The sequence below is a fragment of the Hyaena hyaena genome, unplaced genomic scaffold (assembly GCF_003009895.1).
Source record: "Hyaena hyaena isolate Hyena2069 unplaced genomic scaffold, ASM300989v1 scaffold_18, whole genome shotgun sequence".
Classification (NCBI taxonomy): domain Eukaryota; kingdom Metazoa; phylum Chordata; class Mammalia; order Carnivora; family Hyaenidae; genus Hyaena; species Hyaena hyaena.
Window position 1 is genome coordinate 1,452,048 of NW_024080649.1, and position 19,534 is coordinate 1,471,581.

A 19,534-nucleotide genomic window follows, 5' to 3' on the forward strand; every position below is an offset into this window, starting at 1 on the left:
CAGAGGCTCTCCTTTCTCCTAGGGAAAAGTCCAGTACCCTCAACCTGGGCACAAAGCCAGCCTCACTTCTGCCACCTAACTTCTTGCTCTGCATTGGAGACTTACTGGATCCCTCGCAGAGCTTGCTTGCCCCTTGTGGTACATTCTTCCCTCCTCATCTTGCCTTGCTAATGTTTGTTCATTCGATAGGCTTCAACCTAGACATCACAGATTTCTTCAGGGGTGGGCCCCTCCACTATGCTCCTTTTATAGGAATCTGCACTTCCCCTAGTCCATTAGTAATCACACCCCATTGCAATTTCTTATTTACTTTGTGTCCTCTGGTATGTATGTTTCCATAAGTATTTGCTGACTATTCATTCTACTAGGTAATAGGCACCACCCAAAACATTTCAAGTATGAAAGTACTATGTTTAATGCAGAAAAAGCTTGGACATTAAAACATTCCTCATGTCCCCTACAAAACACAGTGTTTCAGAATGCACTTTTACACTGGGTTCCCAATTAAGGAATAAAATGGAAGCCAGGGCATGGAACAATATAGGGAGGGAGAGCTGAGGTTGGACTAATAGAGGAGGCAAGCAACCTGAATCCACAGGGACCAGAGGTGGGTGTTAAAGAAATGAGGCTGAAGAGGAGTGCCTGGCTGGCTCAGTGGGTGGAGGGTGCGACTCTTGATCTTGGGTTGTGAGTTTGAGCCCCATGCTGTGTACAGAGATTACTTTAAAATAATTTTTTTTTAAATGTTGTATTTATTTCTGAGAGAGAGAGAGACAGCATAAGCAGGGGAGGGTCAGTGAGAGAGGGAGATACAGAATCTGAAGCAGGCTCCAAGCTCTGAGCTAGCTGTCAGCACAGAGCCAGACACAGGGCTCGAACCCACAAACCATGAGATCATGACCTGAGCTGAAGTCAGACGCTTAACCGACTGAGCCACCCAGGTGCCCCCAAAATAAAATCTTTTTAAAATGTTTGTTTATTTTAAATGTTTATTTTTGAGAGAGAACATGAGCAGGGGAGAGACGGGGGGGGGGGGGCTGGGATGGAGGATCTGAAGTAGGCTCTGTGCTGACAGCAGAGAGCCGGATGCAGGACTTGAACTCAGGAACTACAAGATCATGACCTGAGACAAAAGGGGATGCTTAACCAATGAGCTCCAGGAGTCCCTTAAAAATAAAATCTTAGGGAAGAAAAAAAAAAATGAGGCTGAAGAGGTAAGCAGGGGCTTGGTCATAAGTGTGGAGTGGCTGTGGAATTTGGAATTTACCCCCAGGTAACTGGGGAGCCATCTGTGGGCTTGAAGCAGGGGAATTTTGTGATCACAGCTGGTCCTTGGAAAAGTCACTCTAACAGTTGTGTGGAGAGAGGAGGCAGGAAACAGTGCAGAGTCTGAAGCCATAATTAGGAGAAGCCATAATGGCCTGGGCTGGGATGGAGAGGATAGTGAAGAGATGTTCCAAAGACAGAATGGAAAAACGAGGTTTGGTGCTGATAGGATGTGGGAGGTGAAAGAATGAAGCCCAAGTTTCTGGATGGAGGGCGGTATCTTTCACTGACAAGGAAGAGCCCTTACAACAGTTTGGGAGGAGAGTGAAAAAGCTGGTAAGGTGACCTGGGAACCTTCCAGGAGCAAGTATACAGAATAAGTCTAGAAATGTAGATCCAGGGCAAAAAGAAGGATGTGGACCAGAGGCAGCTTAAGAGTCATCCTTACTTTACTATGAAGTCATATAGAACTACTGTGATGTCCAGTGATCAATCTATTCCTCTCATACTTGCAGTCCATATTTTATACTTGCCTCTTCATCCTTGACTTTTAGCTACTAATGCTCATAAAGTTTAGTCTGGCTTCCATAGACTAACATAAGACAAAAATATAAGGCACTTAAGGGCTCGGGAGATAATCCATCTCCAGTATTACCCAGCGTGGGCATTGATGCGTCAATCTGGATCTCAAGCAGTTACTCAGAATATACTTCTAGATTAAAAATTCATCACTCCAGGGGCACCTGGATGGCTCAGTTGGTTAAGCATCTGACTTCAGCTCAGGCCATGATTTCAGTCTGTAGGTTCGAGCTCCATGTCAAGCTCTGTGCTGACAGCACAGAGCTTGAAGCCTGCCTCAGATTCTGTCTCCCTCTCTCTGCCCCTCCCCCATTCACACTCTTGCTCTCTCTCTCAAAATAAACATTAAAAAGAATTTCTTTTAATTCATCACTCCAAATACTTCTGCTATCTGCCTTCCAAGTGCCTGAGATTTCCACCAGTAAAGCCCTAACTTTGGGTTAAGGTAATAGTGTCCAACTTGTTTTTGGGTCAGAAACCATCCTCCCCCCACCCCCAAACAAATCATATAAAATTTAGAGATGTGGGAGAGCATGAGGCCAGGGAGCAAAGAGGCCAAGAGCCTGCCTGATAGACCTCCCTTCCCCTACATCTTGCCCTTCCAAAGCAACCTCTGAGCTAAAGTATCATCTCCAGGGGCACCTGGGTGGCTCAACTGGTTAAGCATCTGACTCTTCATTTCAGCTCAGGTCATGATCTCATGGTTCATGAGTTCAAGCCCTGCATTGGGCTCTGTGCTGACAGCATAGAGCCTGCTTGGGATTCTCCCTCTCCCTTTCTCTCTGCCCCTCCCCCACTTCCACTTTCTCTCTCTCAAAATAAATAAATAAAAACTTAAATAATAAATTATCATCTCCAGAGGATCCCTATAAAAATGGAAATGTTGGGGCACCTGGGTGACTTAGTCGGTTAAGCATCTGACTTTGGCTCAGGACATGATCTCAAAGCTCAGAGCCTAGAGCCTGCTTTGGATTCTGTGTCTCCATCTCTCTGCCCCTGCCCCATTCACACTCTGTCTCTGTCTCTCTCTCTTAAAAATAAATAAACATTTAAAAAAAAAAATGGAAATGTTATCTGGCAGTGAGGGCTTCTGAGCAGCCAGTGAAAGAACTGGAAAAGAGGGGGTGGGGCTGGAAGATCTGAGCACTCATTCTGATTTTTCCAACAAGTTACTGGATGACTCTGAGCAAGTCACATTATTTCTTGAGTTTAAGACAAAACTATGGCTCTTCAAATAGAGGTGTAAACATCAATTCAAAGAACACACATGAAGAAGTTTTGCAAAATGAAAAATGTGCAGATGAGATTGTTACAGGGTGATCAATGCATGTCTGAAAAATGCAAGTAAGAGCACAGAAAACAAATGTGGGATGTAAGTCTAGATAAAGTCTGTTAGACTTTAGAAAGCAGTAATTTGAGCTGAGAGGGAAAAAAATAAACGTGGCTTTTTACAGGGGTCTAAAGACATCAGTAAAGAAAAAAAATTCTTGGGGCGCCTGGGTGGCTTAGTCGGTTAAGCGTCCGACTTTCGCTTAGGTCATGATCTCGCGGTTCGTGGGTTCGGGCCCCGCGTCGGGCTCTGTGCTGACTGCCGGCTCAGAGCCTGGAGCCTGTTTCAGTCTGTGACTCCCTCTCTCTCTGACCCTCCCCTGCTCACGCTGTCTCTCTCTCTCTCTCTCCTAGAAATAAATAAAACATTAAAAAAAAAATTAAAAAGAAAAAAAAGGAAAAAAAAGAAAAAAATTCTTGTGGCCTGAGTAGGAGATATTAAAGGGCAAGTCTTGAAAATGTTAGAAGAAAGTGGCTGCCCTTGGCACTTGATATTGGAAGCTTTCCAAATGTCTTATAAGGTTGAGTGTCACTACTCTACACTCTAGTCCAGTGGTGTGGAATGACTTGCTGTCCCCCAACATTCTTATGCTCTTTTATGCTCTTGATTATGGCTCTTTTTACCTTACCTGCCTTTGCCTTGCTTGTTAATGCCTTCTAATTCTTTAACACCCAGCTGAAATGAGATACTCCTAGAGAATGATTTACTCCTTTATGAGTCCATTTTTTCCCATTATAACCATTATTATAATAATTGGTTTTGTTTTATTTTGTCTTGTTCTGTTTTTTAACTAGTCTCACCAGTTAAAGGACAGGAAACACATCTTGGGTCATTTTTATATCCCCAGTGGCTAGAACAGTAAGTACTCAATAAATGTCTGGTAAATTGGATTATATCTCACATAACAGATACAGACAAGGGTATTCAGATGTAACTTTAGATCTTACCCTCAAAATGGACAAGAAGATTCTTGCTCATCATTACTTAGAAAATCAACACCTCTCCTCCACCAGCAATTCTCTTGCTGAAAGAGTTTATAAAAACTTCATAAGTGATTGTAATAATTGCAGACTTTATATGGGGGAACAGTGGGAATCAAGGAAGATCTTGGAAATGGAATTGTTCCCTGAGAATTATAGAGCAAAGTACTCCCTTCCCAGAAAGAATGGCTCCAAAGTCACGGAAAGCCTAGTAAGTAACTGATTCCCTTAATGAATCTAGAAAGACCATGTCCATCAGAAGGTAAATTTGGGAGTGAAGGCAGGTAACAAGAAGCATTAAAAATAAAATAGTAACAACAGCTTACATTTTTTTTGTATGGTTACTGGTGTTTAGAATTATGCCAAGAGCTTTACTTGAATTATCTTGTTGAATCCTTACCACTGTGTGAAGTACAATTATCACTCTCTATTATAGTGAAGAAATCTACAGTTGTTATAATTCACTCAAGATCATAAAACTAATAAAGAGACAGGATAAGACTCAAATGCTGGACAATTTCACTCTAGCATCCAGAGAGGGTGATATTAAATGTTTAAGTTATATCATTTACATCTCTTAATCAAATTCACTACACACCAAGTTTTCTAGTAATAGGGCTTTCCAGAAGGCTCTCCTGCAAGGAAAGAATGTGCCTTTTGCCAGCACAAGGACATTGGTCCACTTACCAGTTAGTAAAGCAGCACTCTGCTTATCCATCAAGCTCCTGTGAAAAAGACAAGTCCCTAAGGAAGGAATACACTCTCAGGATACAGGCTACATTTCTGGTCCTGCCTGTGAGGCTGAGGACCAGATCCTGGAACGTGGTGACTTCACTAATGCCATGTGGTTAGCCAACAGCCTCAGCTGATAATGCCCTAAACTCCCGTGGACTACAAACCTAAGACAGAGTTCAGGGGAAGAACTCTTCCTTAAATTACTCAGTGGTTTTAAACCACCTCAGTTCTCACTGATGAGGGAGTCTCAAGTAGTGCTGCAGGGAACAAATCTGTCCTTATTTTTATCATACCAACTGTTTCACAGACTCTCATATTGCTTTTCCCTTTCAGCTTATTTCTGTCCAGCCTGAAACATCCTATCCTTTTGGTTTGGCTCTCCATTTCTTGGTCTTTGGAGTCAATTCCGTGAAGAAGGACATAGCACAGTTTCTTACAAGGAGAAAACATTTCTATTTGGTCCTTCCGAGTGAACAGCCCCTGGAATCTTTGTCTTCAGAAAGCAGGCTCCAAGGCCACCTGGACCCCATTCTTGGCTTCTGATGCCTCAGAGGTCATATAGTTGAAAAAGGTTTTATTTCATATATATTTTTATTATTTTTGAGAGAGAAAGAGACAGAATGAGTGGGGGAGGGGCAGAGAGAGAGAGAGACACAGAACCCAAAGCAGGCTTCAGGCTCTGAGCTGTCAGCACAGAGCCCAACACGGGTCTTGAACTCATGAACCATGAGATCATGACATGAACCGGTCATATAGTTAACCGGCTGAGACACCCAGGAGCCCCAAGGTGTTTTTTTTTTTAAGTTCATTTATTTATTTTGAGAGAGACAGAGACAGCATGAGTGGGAGAGGGGCAGAGACAGGGGCAGTGGGGGGCACAGAATCCCAAGCAGGCTCCCTGCTGCCAGCACAGACCCTGACACAGGCTTGAACTCATGAACTGTGAGATCGTGACCTGAACAGAAACCAAGAGCTGGACGCTTAACTGACTGAGCCACCCAGGCACTCCAGATAGAGGGTTTTTTTTGTTTTTTTTTAAAGCTTTTATTCTTAAATAATCTCTGTACCCAATGTGAGGCTCAAACTTACAACCTCAAGATCAATGAGTCTCCACTGACCAAGACACCCAGGCACCCTTGATATAGTTGGTATAAATATAGTTGTCTTGGTCAGTTCAGGCTGCTATAACAAAATACCATTGACTGGGTGGGTGACTTATAAACAACAGAAATTTATTGCTCACAGTTCTAAAGACTCAGTAGTCCACGGGGCGCCTGGGTGGCTTAGTCGATTAAGCGTCTGACTTTCGCTTAGGTCACGATCTCACGGTTCGTGGGTTCGAGCCCCACATTGGGCTCTGTGCTGACTGCCAGCTCAGAGCCTGGAGCCTGTTTCAGAGTCTGTGACTCCCTCTCTCTCTGACCCTCCCCTGCTCACGCTCTCTCTCTCTCTCTCTCCTAGAAATAAATAAAAAAACATTAAAAAAAAAAAGAATTCCAACAGGTAGTTTAAATACAAAAAAAAAAAGACTCAGTAGTCCAAGATCAAGGTACCAACATGGTAGCATTCTGATTAAGGCCTTCTTGGCTCATACCCATTGCCTTCTGACTGTGTCCTTACCATGGTGGAAGGGACTAGGGATCTCTGTGAAGCTATTTTACAAGGCATTTATCCTATTTATGAGGGTTCTACTCTCATGACGTAAGTACCTCCTAAAGGCCCCACCTATTAATACCATTCCATCAAGTATTAGGATTTAAAAAAACTTTTAAGTTTATTTATTTTGAGAAAGAGAGTGAGCACACAAGCAGGGGAGGGGCAGAGAGATAGGAAGAGAAAGGATCCCAAGCAGGCTCCACACTGTCAGCATAGAGCCCAAATCTGGGCTCAGACTCACAAACCACAAGATCATGACCTGAGCTAAAATCACGAGTCGGATGCTTAACTGACAGAGCCACTCAGGCACCCCAGCATTAGGATTTCAACATAGGAATTTTGAGAGAGACACAAATATTCAGACCATAGCAGCAGTTAATATAATTGTAAATATAGTTGAGGTTTTTTCCATCTAAATACAATGACTTATATTTGCCCATATTAAAGCTTTAGAAGACATTTTTTTCCTTTTGTAAAAGATATTTATTTTGAGAGTGCAGGGGAGGAGCAAAGAGCTAGGAAGACACAGAATCAGAAGCAGCCTCTAGGCTCTGAACTGTCAACACAAACCCAACACAGGGCCCAAACTCATGAACTATGAGATCATGACCTGAGCCAAAGTGAGTTGTTCAACTGAATGAGCCACCCTGGCGCCCCTTGAAGACATTCTTATAGCTTACTCTTATGGTTTCAGGTAAAGTTATACAGAAAGTTTATTAATCAGATTATTAAAGGTACCAGAGAGAAAAAGAATTTAAATGCAAGTCAGTCTTGTTTCTAGTACCTAGTTCCTAAGTATACCAGGTGTTTGGGGTTGAGAGCTGAAGATACTGTAGGACACAAATATTCCAGAGGTATTTGGTAATTTCCCTCTAAGTTTGCGTTTTCTTTATTTTCTTTATTTTTTAAAAATTGCTTTTGTTCTTTTTTTTTTTTTAATGTTTTATTTATTTTTGAGAAAGACAGAGAGACAGAGTATAGGCAGGGGAGGGTCAGAGAGAGGGAGACACAGAATCCAAAGGAGGCTTCAGGCTCTGAGCTGTCAGCACAGAGCCTGATGCGGGGCTCGAACCCACAGGCTGTGATACGTGACCCGAGCTGAAGCTGGATGCTTAACCAACTGAGCCACCCAGGCGCCCCGCGTTTTCTTTATTTTTGAGTCCTCAGGCATACATAAAAGACAGATGGGATCATCTGGTTTTTAGAAAAAGGGGCCACATGTAAATTTTTCAAATATTCACATATTTCTACAATATTAGCTAATAATGTAAGTCAAGTACCTGAGATTAGGAACCAGAAAACTTAGGCTTGGTGTTGAGTAACCAAATTATCCCTTTTCTGCATGTCTGCACCCAAGCAGCTAAATGTTGCTGGAAAAACACATGCTGGGCCAACTGGTTTAACTTTAAATTCATGATCACAAATTTCAAATGGGTACCCAATGCTGCCAAGGCAGTCCTACTAAGGAAAGCTGTAAGCTTGCTTTCCCACTCTCCAGCATTTGCATCCAGCTTCACCTTTGTTACTTCACAGTGGAAGCATCCTGTTCCTATCTAAGGTCAGTCCTCCAGTCCATTATATCTTCTCATGGATTTCATTCCTATGTAAGTCAACCAAGACATCTCTCCTGTATCCCTCCCAATGGCACATAAACACAATCCAGAACCCTATCATATTTTAAAACATCTCATCCCTTGACCCATATCCTTCCATTTATCCCATTATTCCATTTCTTTGCTCCCTTCACAACAAAGCTTCTCATCTTGCTTATGTGTACTGTCTTTATTTCCTTACTTTTCCATTCATTCTTCAACCTATTCTAGTGAGGTCCATATCTGTTGATTTACTAACATGAATCAAGCCAGTCACCGTTGATATTTTCCAGTGACTTACAAGGTGACCAGTCCAGCAGACATGTGTCTGGCCCAAATCGACCTCTCAGCAGCACTAGACACAGGTGACCACTCCTCCCTACCCTGAACCTTCTCTGCCCTTGGATTCCAAACTCAGCAGTCCTGTGGATTTCTTTCTTGCCTTCCTGGCTGCTCCCTCTCAGCCTCCTTCTTCATTACCCTACCCATTTCTAAATGCTGGAGTGTCTAGGATCTGGCCTTGGACTCTCTTTTCACTGTCACCTCCAAGTCAGAGACCATAAACGGACAGTCCACACTAATGATTTAATCAATGTTATGCAGTTTAAAAACATCTTAGTTGCAAAACCTAAATATCTGAAGATTTTACATTACAAAAATCTAGATTTCTGATTCCCCCTTTTTTTTTTTAATGTTTATTTATTTTTGAGAGACAGAGCATGAGCAAGGAAGGGGCAGAGAGAGCAGGAAACACAAAATCTGAAACAAGCTCCAGGGTCTGAGCTGTCAAAACAAGAGCCCAACGCAGGGCTGGAACTCACGAACGGCAAGATCATTAAGTCGGACGCTTAATCTACTGAACTACCAAGGCGCCCATCTGATTTCCTTTTTCAAAAACACCCAGAAAAATCTGTCAATATTGGGCTGGCATCCGCATAATGAAACAATCCGTTGAATAGAGCAAAAGCCGTTTTCTTGATGCTGGGTCTGCTTGTTATCTGTGACATCGAAAAGCAAGGGAGTTCAGAATACAGTCCTGAGTCAGATTCCCATTAGTACCAAAGGCTTTCCTCCCTGAGCCACCAGAACATCTTCGAGTCCATGGTAGGTGAACTTCATCATTGCAGGTTGGGTAGAGTCCGCAGGAGCATCCTGGGGAGGGGAAGGGGCCTACTGTGAGAGGCTTAAGGAGGCCACCCACATAGAATTTCACTCTCAAGCAAAGACAACAAATGCACGTTTTAAAATACAGTATTATAACGCGCCGAGTAAAAACCTCTTTTAAAGACTGCTATGGTCGTGCAAAAAGCATCAAATGTGATCTTCCGCTGGCCTTTCTTGGCTTAATTAAGTGGCCTAATGACACCAAGAAGCCCTTGTCCTCTTGCACCAGTTTTGGGAAGTCCTCTTCTAAGGACGGAGAGATCTCTTAAAAGGATACCCTTTCTTGCCCTCACTCGTGGGCACTCTACTATTCTGAGGAACTGGGAGCGCACTGGGGCCAGCCCGGCCTTACCCGGTGGCGGGCTGCTGTGGGGCGCTAGGAGGGAGGGGCCGGCCACGCTAGGGCGGGGACTGGGGCGGGGCCCGGCCCAAGAACCGCCTCAGCCCCACCGCCTAGCCCCGCGCGCGCTTCCTCCAAACACCCTCTCTACCATCCCCAACCCCGCCTTTACGTATTCAGGGCGGGAGACTGCGGCTAGAGAACGAGGTCAAGAGAGCCCGGGATCCTGTACCGCCCAGAGGCGGCGGCCTCCGCCCAGGAAGCCCCACCCAGCAGGAGCCCGGACGTAGCGGCGCCCGCAGAGCCCACGCGCGACCGGGCGAGGGCGCGGGAGGGCGCCTGCGGCGTGACGCGACTCGCGGCGCGTCCCGTGACGCCATCGCGCCCGCTTTTGAAAGTTGGCGCCCGGGGCCGCCTCCCATGCTGCCCTGCGCCAACCCCTCCCCTCACCTTTCCTCCCCCGCCCTCCACTCGTCGCCTGGCCAGCCCCCCCACCCGTCCCTTCCCTTATCAGCACCCGCGGCCCCGGCAGCGCCGACGCAGGCGCACTGCACCGCGCCGCCGCCATTTTGTGTCCGAGCCTGTGGAGCGATTAAACCGTGCGCGGAGCTGCTTCTTTGGCGGCAGCGGCGGCGGCGGTAGCCGGTGCGGGTGCGCGGAGCTGGCCGGGGACGCCGGGTGGCCGGAGCGGTGGAGCGGCGGCGGAGCGGGCGCTGCAGGGGGTGTGGCGCGGAGGTAAGGGGGCCCGGGGTGGAGGAGGTTTCGCGGGCCGCCTCTAGGTGTCACGATGGGGCCGCTCCGGTCGGCGCTGGCTGCAGCCCGGCGCCAGCGCCGCCGCCGGGGGGTGTTTGTCTCCCTCTACCGTCCCTGCTGCGGCGCGGCCGCCGCCATTGCCCGTCGCCGCCGCGGCCCGGCCGCCCCCCCCCACACACCCGCCCGCTAGGCCTCCCTCCTGGCGGCGCGCTAGGCCTCCGGCGGCGGCGGCAGCAACAGAGGCCCGCGCGCCGGCGACTCCATTTTCCTTCCTTTGTCTCTGCCCTCGAGGCCGGCTCTTGGCCCGACTGATTGCCCGGCCGCGGCCCGCCCTCTGCCCTCCGCCCCTCCCGCGGCGGGTGGCCTCAGCGGAGAGGTGATCTCCGTGGCCCGGCTCCCGCTCCTTCCTTGCTCGAGGGTCCCGACCCACTGCCGCCGCGCAGCCCGGTGTCCGGGTAGTATGAGTGTCGGGCCTCGGCCGACGCCTCTCTGGCTGCCCCTCCTCCAGCCTGCCCGGTCCCCGGAACCTACCCGGCGGCTCTGTGAGCGTACCCCTGCCGCTCGGCTGCTCGGCGGTCGCTCCCAGTCCGCGCGCCGCCGCCGCTGGTCTCCGTCTCCTCCGAGTGGCGCAGGCGGCGCTGCTGCGGCTGCGAGCAGAGGGACCCCAGAGCTGCCGAGAGCTCCCTCTGCAAGGCTGGCTGAGCTGCTCGCGCCTCGACGCTGCCTGAGCGGGCGGGGGGACGCGCGCTCGCCGCCCCCGCCGGGCCCGGCTGCGCCCCCAAACTCGCGCCCGGGCTCCTCGCTGGACCTGACTGGTGCGGCCCCGCACAGTGGGCGGAAGAGACTCGAGTTCCGCACCGAATTGTTTTCCTACAGCCAGGATCGGACTCGTCTTGTAATGATAGCCTGACTTTATGCGCTAAGAAATCTCAAAGGGATCAAAACTTAATTTCATTCTGATCTCAAGTGATGTGACAAATTCCTGAATTCGGGATTATGGGCTTGCTGGATTTGTTTAGGCGACCCATGAGTTTCCCTCCCGCTTTAGAATGTCCTGACGCTGACTTAGTACAGTATTTAGTACCTGATGCTTTAGGGCTAGGCGAAGGCAGTTCTGCCCGGGATTGTGCAACCCGATCTAAAGCGCCAGTAGGGCAGAATGAATTTATTCTTGACTCCACTGGTAATTTGCCCATACGCTGAAATATGAGGGTTGATGTTGTAATTGAATCCTGGGTCACTAGCTGCAGTTGGTTTATAAATATCTACGCCTAATGTAACTACTCTTTAGTAGCTGACTTCCTGTAGCAGAGTTCAGCGTTAAGTAAACATTCGCATATGTAGTCTTCAAGCTTTGAGTTTAAATCAAGTAGGAAAGTTAAAAATCTAATTCCCCATAGGCTCCAAAAGAAATTAAACAGGGCATGTATATTAAATGTACTGTCCTTAACTGTCTTCTTGAGTCATTAAAAAGCTTCCTGTTGAATTGTCAAAGTTTTATCTTTCTGTTTTCCTCAAGTATTCTAGTACTTTAATAAATAGTATGCAGCAGTTGATACATCAACTCGGGTTGCTTTGGAGAGAGGAAGAGCTTAACTTTTTTTAAAGCCTATGTTAAGCTTATGAGGAAATTGAAACAGGCTGGCACTAAACAAAGTCGTTGGGTCTGCTCAACCTGTAGGATTTTGCAGCAGTCTGCATCTATAGTAGTCTTTCAACATCCCTTTTTCAAATCCTACAAAATGCTCCTTCTCCCCTCTCCTACAGTAAAAATAAAATTGCACTAACAAATGCAGTAGTATTGATGAAGTGCAGGTTTGGTAATTGAACCATGCTTAATTGTCTAAAAAATTAGCCTATTTGTGTGATTTTTTTGCATTTGTGAGATGAGATTTTCCACATTATGAATGACAGGTGGTCTGTTTTACTTATAAAAATAGTCTCTACACAGGTTAAATATTAAAATCCAGAAGGTCTGTATTGGGCCAGGAATAAAGTTTGTTTTCTCTGGTTAGTGTTATGCTCCACAGTCCATGTTTTGTTTCTTCATTTAGTTCTGCCATATGCAGTCATCAGCCTCTTAGTCTTCCGTGTCATTTATGCTCTTAGTGGTATAGACTTTGTCCACAGAGTTGCTGCCCTTGAGATTTCCTGTATGCCACGATTCAATACTTTGTTTTTATTGGAAAATGAAATCTACAGAGAATAACTTGAGGGTATAAGGTTACCCAGAGGAACTTTTTACTTAAATCAGTAACATGAATAAGATTGCAACAGGAATGTTTGCCCACTTAAGAGAATACTTCTTATTGAAGAAGAATTGTAAAAGTCATCCTTAGGGGTCTATTCAACCAACATAAGAGAATTTAGAAGTTGTAAAAGTCGTTCTTAAGACTCTTCCAATTCTGAGAGGTCTAGAATTTTGCTTTAAAGAACACACAAAATGAGGAACTTCTTTTGGGGATTAGGGAGTTCTTTGGGAGTGCAGAGGCCACCTGTGGCCAACTAGGGCCACAAGGGAGAGTCCTGTGGCAGAGTCTTTCATGGTGGTGTCTGCTGACAAAAAGTCTACCTCTAGAGACTGGTTTTTTGCTGTAGGGATGTACTGGCATCAGATTCACTCCTCATCATCTATAGCCTCCATTTCATTTTTTTAAACCAGAAACTTAGTTGATCATCTCCCCATCATATTGACCTATCTTAGTCCCAGATGACTTCAGGCTCTTTTGCCAAAATTTAGGTCCCTCTTCAAACAACGAAACTTTGTCAGAATTTAATATTTTGAGAAAGAGCATACAGGTTTGGAAAGAACAATAAAGGCAAATAATGTATAACCTTGAAGATCCTGGTTTCCAATTGGATGTGTAGATTTGGCATACCATATTTGTTTTTCTAAATGCTAAACTTTAGTCAGTATCTTCAGATCTTCACTGGCAGATCTGCAGTTTCTTAGTGATTAAGTATTTCAGTGCAAAGATGGGATGTTTTGTAAAGACTTCTAACATATACACTGAGAATAGTGATTTTTCTATGCTTGATCTTCATTTTTGGTCACCTTTAGAATGTTTAGGTACATAAAATCTCCTCCCTTTGAAGCATGCCAGTAACAATTTATGGACTCCAATACAAAAGTGTTTCTTGGACTAGATACACTAATCCTCTTTTCAAGATGCAAATTACTTCTCAACAGAGATTTTTCTTTAGCTTCATCTAAGAAAGTATTATATCAGATTGGTTTTGTGAGCTTTAGTTAATTATGAGATGGATTCCTTTGTAGTTGTATCTTACATGCCAAGTTCTTTGGAAACTCTTAATTCAAAGTTAGCACTTTCATTTTACTTGGAAATTTTTTTTTCTTTTTCTTTTTTTCCTTTGGAAGTAAGTTCCACTCTACTGTTGCCTGAAGCTTGATAATTCATATATTTGTAATTTAGGGAAAAATTGTCAGCTAACAAAAAGTATTTCATTGCTGTGCATCTAGGAATTTCCAGACAGTGAAAGCTCTCTCCATAGTTATCTTATTAAACTGAAAAATACAGTCTTGTGTTATAAACTAAATTAGTAAAGTCCCTTCTTGCTGAAGATAAGGAAATAATAGTGTTAAAGGGCTATTACTACACCTATAAGAATTTTTTGTCAGCTTGAATACATATACGTGTGCCATTATTTTCCTACAAGGTCATAATGGGGTATTTTTTAAAAGACTTTATTATTTTTTTCAGTAATCTGAAATTAATATTTTTTCAGTAATCTCTTGGGTGTAGACCCAACATGGGACTCAAACCTACAACTCCAAGATCAAGAGTCTTATGCTCTACCACCTGAGCCAGCTAGGCACCCCAGTGGTGTTATTTTGATAACCATAGATCTTTAGTCCTTTATATATTTAGCAAATGTCTAACGAAATGGTTTGATAGAATTTATGGAATGAGGATAGAATTTATGGAATGCCTCATTCAGTAGTGTGATGTACTGGAACAAATATATTGTTTTTTAACCAATTTTAGCAGTTTTTATCTTGCCCTCAATTTGCTTTTCATATTATATGTGCAGTTGTATGTATTTGGTGTTGATAAAATGATTGTGTTTGTGTTTTAGAATGATCACAGATCTGGAGCCAAAGAACAAGATGCACTAGTGGACAGGTTGCTGACCAGGGCCTTGAGAGCTTGGTTCTGTGTTCCCTCCTCAAACTGACTTTGCAGCCACGGAGAGGTAAATGCTCTTTACATTTCTTGGTCTTGAAAATGGGAGTAATAAATCCTTTCTGGGGTTGGAGGATTTGCTATATTGTTCTTGGGTATAGAAGATGCAGGACAGTGGACGATTGAGGGCATACAGGTTTTATAGTCAGAGTCCTCAGTTTGAAACTGCACTGCCGTATACTAGCTGGGTGGCACTGAGCATGTTTACTTTTCTACTCCTATGGTCCCCATTTGTGAGAGAACAACACCAATTACAGAGGCTACTCTCTAGATTAGTGAGAATGTATATAAAGCATCAAGTACCATTCTGAGCATGTACATAGACACCAGAAAACAGTTGTTTTTCTGCATAAACTCTCGAAATGTGTATTTTGACTATTGGCATATGACGTCAAAAGTCCATGGCCTGTGGCAGTTTGAAGTTTTGATGAGCAATAAATGGAATCCTGTTCTTGTGGAAATGGATCCTAGATAAAAGGTGTCTTAATTAATTTGAGTTAGTCTAATTGATGACCCATTTTTGTATCAGTATTATATTCATTATCAATAATGTTTTTAAACAACGTTTTAAAGGTTCACTTAAAGTTTACTATAGCCTACAATTTCTGCTATAAAGTATAATGGACATTATAGGGAACTTGAAACAGGCCTCATAAATGTTGACATCTACTAGGCTTTGGAATCTCATAAACAACAAAGTAGGGTTCTGGGTGAGAAAATTATCTCTTCTCAGGGTATTAGAATGCACATCTTATCCCCTAGAAAATGTTAAAATAGTTTAATTGTACTTGTGTAATGGCAGAAGGGAAAGGTGGGAATTATAAATGCTGACATTAGATAAGCTTATGTGAATGAATCATCTAAGTGACTGCTAAGATTTTTCTTACAAGCTGTGCTGGAGCAAATAGAGAGGAGGAAGGGAACAGGAGTGAAAGCTCTGCTTCTTGAAATCTCTGTTTTCCATGGGCAGCTTAGTACGTTGTTAGGTGGGAAGGACAAGGTCTATGTGCTAGGATTCTGTCACTCCAGAAATAATTGGTGTCCTGCAGGTTTTTTTTAAGGAGTGTTGACACTGAGTACATATTAATGAGCTCCTGAAAAGAAAAACAATACTGATTTAAAAAGCTGTTGAGAAAACTAGCTGTAAGAGTTTGGGGAATGGGGTTGTAGGAACATGTTGGTCACTTTTAAGTATTATGGCAATTTAATTGTTTAGATCCCTGTTTCTCAAACTGGGATATGAATACCCTTAGGGTACAAAGTGGTATGATTCCGGGGTACTTGAAGCCACAAGATAAACATGACCCATCTTCTTGGAGCTTCAATTGTGCTCATTGAGGGGGCGGTGAGTTAAGTAATTTGACTGGTAAGTAATTTTTAAATTTTTACATTAAAACAAATACATATTTTAGGATCAGAATGGGAACTCTGTATGACTGTCAAAGATAACACAGGTTTTCTGCAAAGTGGGTCATGACTGCCTACGAGTAAGAATTGCCCTTTGTATAGGTACTACAGTGGAAATATTTGAGAAGTAATACTTTTGAGCTATGGAACACCTCTACCATCCAGCTCCTTTTTTCCCTGTAGCATCCCATTGTGGAATATAGACATTAAACTGTATTAAATGGTGCTTGTTGGCTTGCGTGCATGTTCCTACAGGTACCCAACATGCACAAGAGCTCTACACAGATTGGTAGGCAGTTCTAGATGGCTGGACCAAGTCAGAAATACTGTTATTAAGACCATTCCAGTGATCTAATTATAATTAAAAAAAATTTTTTTTAAAGCAGTGAACAAACTCAGGTCTAAACCTGCAAAATGGGGTGTCTAGCTGGCTCAGTTTGTAGAACATGAGACTCTTGATCTCAGCATGAACTCTTGTGAGTTCAAACCCCACATTGGGCATGGAGCCTACTTTTAAAAGACCACACATTGTTTGGGGCTCCTGGGTGGCACAGTCGGTTGAGCTTCTGACTCTTGATTTCACCTCAGGTCATGATCCCAGGATCATGGGATCAAGCCCCCATATCAGGCTCCATGCAGAGTGTGAATTTTGCTTGGCATTCTCTCTCTCCTTTTGCCCCTCTCCCTGCTTATGCGTGTGTTCTCTCTCTTAAAAAAATTTTTTTAACTGTAAAATAAATTCTACAAAACAAAATTTTGAAAGCAAATATAATATTAACTCCAGCATAATTAACAATTTATACTAATTTGTTTCTCCCCATTCAAGTTGTTAAGTATTGAGAGTCTTAAGAATATATCTAAATCTTAAGCTTTGTAGACCTTGTGACTCCTAAGGCAGTTATTTAGAAGTGTCTCTTCTTAACTATTTGGTGTTTTATTATTATTACCTATTGTTACTAGTGAATTGCTCTTAATATAAGTGGCACTTAAGAAATATATTTTGTATATTGACAATACCTGTTCTTTGAATACAAGTTTTATATTTGAACCTAATTTGTTCTAGATATCATGGAGTGTGAATTTCTCTGAAATGATTTGAATTGGGTCAACCTATATATTTGGATGTGCTCTAAATATTTGTAGTACTTGTTGAATACTTGCCTTTCTACTTTGTGCCAGGCACTGTATCACACACTGGAGATTTGAAGATAAATAAAAAGATGGTTTTCCTGAGGGTCTTGAGTATGGGGCAAGAGATTAAGTGTTGTTTGTGCTCTGATAAAAGTGTGTTCAGGATGCAGAGGGATTACAGGAGGTGGTGAAAGATTTTGCAAAAGGCTTTCTGGAGGAGAGACCTTGATCTAGGTGTATCAGGAAATTCAGAAGCAGTTTAAATTTGATTTTAATTCCATTAGGGCACCAAGGTTTAGTTAGTGCAGCTTAATAGCTTATGTAGCCTTGGGCAAATCCATTAGGGGTGACTTCCTTGTGCCTTCCTTTCTTCTTAGTAAAATGATGTATCTACCTTGTTATAGGCTATGCCAGTTAAATGAAGTATTGTTAGGGGGAAATATAAGTATTTATAACTGTAATGTGCTGTGTAGAAGTAAAGTGATAATCTTTAGACATTAGGATAGTTGGTCAATGTATATATTTTGCATTAAGCTACAGTGATGACCACCAGATTATACAAAAGTGAAGTGAACCAAGTAAATTAGGACTTTGTGGATGACAAAATTACATTAATGAAAATCTCTTGAGCAGCAGAGCAATGGATGAGTAAACAGGGCCATACCCCATGTGGGAGTGATGTTTGACAGCCACAAAAAGAAACTAATTGGGAAGACTCTTATCCAACAAAATGCCTATGGATTTTTTTAATTTTTTTAATATAGTACAAAAAAAAGAAATTGTTTTGGAATAAAAGTAAGGGAAAAAACCCAAAAACCTGCACAGAGCAAGAACTCAGAATGTAATTGAATGAATGCCCCAGGAAAAAGACTAGTCAGACGTGAAAACACTGGTCAAAATAAAATAAAGAACTAGTAGTGCAAGGTGGCCAAGTTTGAGGTAACTTTTCCTAGTTTTTCTATGGTTTGTATAACATTTTTTAATGCAAATAGATCTTTTTTTTTTTTTTTAAATAAAATAGAATTACCAAATTTTAGGAATGCCCATATTCAACAATAGCGAACTGATTAAAGTTGAATATCTATATAATAGAATGTCATGAAACCGTTATATTATGTATGGTAATATATTGAAAAGGAGAGATTAGAGACACATAAAGCAGATTATCAAATGTATGCACAAAGGTACGTGTGTATATATAGGGAGGAGACTATAGCTATAAACCAGAATGTTCTATAAAATCTATAGAGGGGCACCTGGATGGCTCAGTCAGTTGAGCATCCAGCTCTCGATTTTGGCCCAGGTCATGATTCCAGGATTGTGGGATAAGCATGGATTCTCAGCTTAATATTCCCTCTCTCTCTCTCTTTCTGCCCTTCTCTCCCACCTCTTCCTTTCTCTCTCTCTCTCAAAAAACAAACCTTATATCTGGGTGGTGCAGTTGGGTAAGCGTCCAACTTCATCTCAAGTCATGATCTCACGGTTTGTCAGTTTGAGCCCTGCATTGGGCTCTGTGCTGATGTCTCAGAGCCTGGAGGCTTATTTGGATTCTTTGTCTCCCTCTCTCTTTCTGCTTCCCCCCTGCTGATGCTTTTTCTCTCTGTCTCTCAAAAATAAATTTTTAAAAAATGTTAAAAAAAGAAAACTATAGATTTATATTCTAGATTACCTGAGTTTTCTTTTATTTATGTGTATTGTATACTTTTTAAAGGTAAAAGGAATCCAATATAGTAGGAAATAGGACTGAAACTTTCTGATAAATATAATGACATAATTAAAGGAGTTTTCATATAGTTTACTCTAGCAGTAAAGTCTAGACTTCTTGGGTAGATTTGGGGTGCCTTGGGTTGCTTAGTCAGTTAAGCATCCAACTCTTAATTTCAGCTCAGGTGATGATCTCATGGTTCTTGGATTTGAGCCCCACGTTGGACTCTGTGCTGGTGGTGCCAGGCTTGCTTGGGATCCTCTCTCCCCCACTCTCTGCCTCTCCCCTACACACACACACACACACACACACACACACACACTCTCTCTCTCTCTCTCTCTCTCTCTCTCCCCCTCCCCCCCCTCCCTCTCTCCCCTCACCCCCTTTCCCCCTTTCTCTTTCCCTCTCTCTCTCCCTCCCCCCCACACACTGGATTCTCTTTCTCTCTCTCAAAATAAATAAATAAACTTAAAAGGAAAAAACTAAGTTGGAATCCTGTCCTGCATCCTCTTTTGTAATCTTCCTTCGTGTTGTATGTTATGAACATTTTGCCTGTTAGATACTGTATGTTAACTTCAAATTACTAGGAATGTACTTCCTTATTGCCGGATGTTAAGTTCTGTAACCTGTTGCTTTGGAGACAAGTGTCTTGTTTTTAATCCTAGCTTTTTGTCTCAAATACTTTATCCCT

The 19,534-nt window shown here is 43.1% G+C and overlaps 1 protein-coding gene across 3 annotated transcripts in view; it reads left to right on the forward strand.

Annotated features, from left to right (window-relative positions):
• Positions 1-10,169: 10,169 nt before the first annotated feature.
• The window catches only part of CTCF (CCCTC-binding factor), a 48,009-nt gene continuing 38,644 nt past the window's right edge, over positions 10,170-19,534 (forward strand). For 2 of the 3 annotated variants that reach the window (XM_039222048.1, XM_039222060.1), the window contains exons 1-3: positions 10,170-10,377; positions 14,494-14,610; positions 15,854-15,966. The gene's annotated coding sequence lies outside the window, so the exon portion shown is untranslated. The remainder of the gene's footprint in view (positions 10,378-14,493; positions 14,611-15,853; positions 15,967-19,534) is intronic. The other variant, XM_039222054.1, reaches the window with a different exon arrangement.